We start from the raw sequence: 3,096 nt of genomic DNA, 5'->3' as shown, positions 1-3,096 counted from the left end.
TGCCTGACAAAATGGATCCTGTACAGTGAATAACTCGAGGAAGATGTCACATTTTAGTTTCTCCCTTGTTGTTAGGTGTTGTGCAGTCATTTATGACTCGTCATGTATTTAAATGTACTTAAAGATAGCTCTTGAAATGTCTTTTTTTTAAGATGAATATAAACCATTCCTCTTGATTTTCTCATTCTCAGCATAGTAAACATGATTTTCTGATTCAAAATGGCAAAGACCAGTCCACTGCAGCTCATTAACACCTACAATTTCAATCTTTATGTGTTCCACATCATTTTTAATGACTTGAATATTCTTATATTCATACTTTGTACATTCCAAGTTTCAATAATTAATGTTTGCAGCTGTTTCTTCTCATCTTGAGTCATGCCCAATAAACAAATTAAGGTCCAGAAAGCTTTATTCCCAGAGGCTTTACTCCACCCACATTATTATGCGTCATTATTATGTGTGACTCTCCTTTGCGTCCTCAGTCATATTTTTAACACCTTGCAACCTGACAGGCTTATCCTCTGGACCTGCCTTTTACAATGTTCCACTTGTATTCATTAGGATTTCAGTAACTTATAATGTTTTGATGCTATTGGTGAGGTTTCCAGTGGCTAATTCCTGTGAAGTGGACAGCCTATTTCTTCTTCATAGGCTGCTTTTAGTCTGTATCTCTCTGAAACCTCTTCACTTTGGCTTACTCTGCTGATAGTTAAAACACCAGTAAAGGAGCTTCTGAATCACAGCAGCAGACAAGGCACCACAGCAGAATGAAATGACAGACGATGAAGTGTTGCCCTCAGAAATATGTTAGCTCAGTTTTACATTTGATAGAATCTTTCAGGATATCATCATCTGAAAAATGCATAGTTCAGTGTTACACATGTACAGGGCACCCCACTGTCATCATTCTAGTCAAGCGTGCTGTCATATGTCTTTTTTACTTATGAAAAATGTGAAACAGCTTCCTTTATACAGTTACTTCTTTTTGTCATGAAAAATGGCAGGGGGGATCTCATTTTTAAATATTGGAAAGAAGGGACAGAAAAATGGAGGACAGGGAAGAGTAAAGGAAAGAGAAAGGAAGAAAGGATATAAGACAAAAGGAAGTGAGGGAGGCAGGAGAGGAGGGAGGGAGAAGAGAAGGGAGTTAGAGAGGGAAGGAAGGAAAACTGCTACATCTACACAATTATAATAATTTCTCTGCAAATAATGCAATACTTTTGGCAAGATAAAAAAATAGAAAAATGACATAATAATATAGTTTACTTCTTTGTTATAATTTTTCTAGATATTATACCATCAATTTTCCAGTTTCTCAAGTAAAATTTAGTATATTAAGAATAATTGATGAATAATAAAATGATTCCATGTATGATGGAATAAAATCTTTCATGATATAAAAAAGTAAGATCCTTAAGGTCTCACAATGCATCCTAGACATATAAAAGAGTACAATGGACCTAAAGAACAATGGCAAGAAATAATACATTTTATTTGATCATTTTAAATGCACTTTGGAAAATAAAAATTTTTAAGTTCAGTAAATTTTCTCTTCATTCTTAGAAAATATATACGGAATAATAACATACAAAACACCAACCCTTACAAATAATTGTTGTTTCTAAGTGCAACAAAGTTGATTCTGAGTTGTCGTCACCCCATGTACAGCATAGAAATGTCCCATAGGATTTTCTAGGCTACAATCTTTGTGGGAACAGATTGCCTAGTTTTTTTCTTTCAGAGTCACTAGGTGAGTTGAAGTTGCCAATTGTTTGATTAGCAATGGAGCACTTAACCATTATACCACAAGGGTTCCTTTATAAATAGGGAGAATATATATAAATAAAAGTTTCCCTAAGCAAACTAAAAATCTAAAATTTGAGTAATTGAATGCTGCCAACAAATCAAGGGTAAAGGAGTTCTCAGGATACACTGTGTCAAAAACTGAGTCCCTATCTGTAAATTCCTGCCATGATTTTCCATATTCAGAATTCCATTATATTATATTGGTTACTGGAATGCACTCCAAATTGGGAAATTGGATACAGATCCCCTTCTCATCTGATTTATTTCATATTACATTAAGTTGAAAATTTAAAAACATATATCTAATCATGCTTCTATCAGCCATAATTCTTTTCTAATATTTCTTGTATCCCTGCAGATAAAATTCAAATTCTAACTTAACTCTGTAGCTTCATTGCAAATATGCTATAAATTTTATGCTCCATATCACTTAAATAATCTCACTTTGTCTTTTCAAACTCTCTCTCCTATTGTTTTCTTCTCTACTTGGAAGATTTTCTATAAATCACCATATGTCACACCAACACCCCCTCAGAATTAAGTTTGAGTGTCAATTCCTCTCACAAACCTATCCTGTCAAACTAAATTTAATGTCAAAACTCACCAAACATGATGTAAATACATTTCTTCTCAAACCACTTGCCACCCCAATTACTTAACTATTTTTCTTGTTAAAGGTAAATAAATGGGTGATATGTGGCTTGAGAAGAGATCTATTTACATTACTACCACTTACTCTCAGTTTTTCTTACTATGGTAATATGCTTATTGTTGTAATGCTGGAAGTTATGTCACTGGGATTTCAAATACCCTGTTTCAACTGAAAATAAGACAGTGTCATATTAATTTTTGCTCCCAAAGATGCGCTAGGTCTTATTTTCAGGGGCTGTCTTATTTTTCCATGAAGAAGAATACAGTACATATTTATTGTTTATTGTTTTATTAAAAGAGAGCTCACACTTCCTGTCTGCTCCAGCTGTGCTGCGGCCAACAGTGAGCTGCGTGACGGCGCCCGTCACTACGGCCAAGGGTCCAGAGTTATGGTAGCTTCGGGGGGCCTTATTTTCGGGGAGGTCTTATTTTTGGGAGAGTGCCTTATATTTCAGTGAGAGGCAAAACTGTAAGTAGGTCTTATTTTCAGGGATGTGTTACTTTCGGGGAAGCAGGGTACCAGTAAGGTCATCCAAAATGAATAGGTTTCAGCAAACTAAGAACAGAATATGAAGAAGGGATTATATGTCCACTTCTGAGAAATTAGCCACTTGAACCTCATGAAAAATAATGGAA

The sequence above is a fragment of the Echinops telfairi genome, unplaced genomic scaffold (assembly GCF_000313985.2).
Source record: "Echinops telfairi isolate 266 unplaced genomic scaffold, ASM31398v2 ScPeMD7_18;HRSCAF=68, whole genome shotgun sequence".
Classification (NCBI taxonomy): Eukaryota; Metazoa; Chordata; class Mammalia; order Afrosoricida; family Tenrecidae; genus Echinops; species Echinops telfairi.
This window is presented reverse-complemented; position numbering follows the sequence as displayed.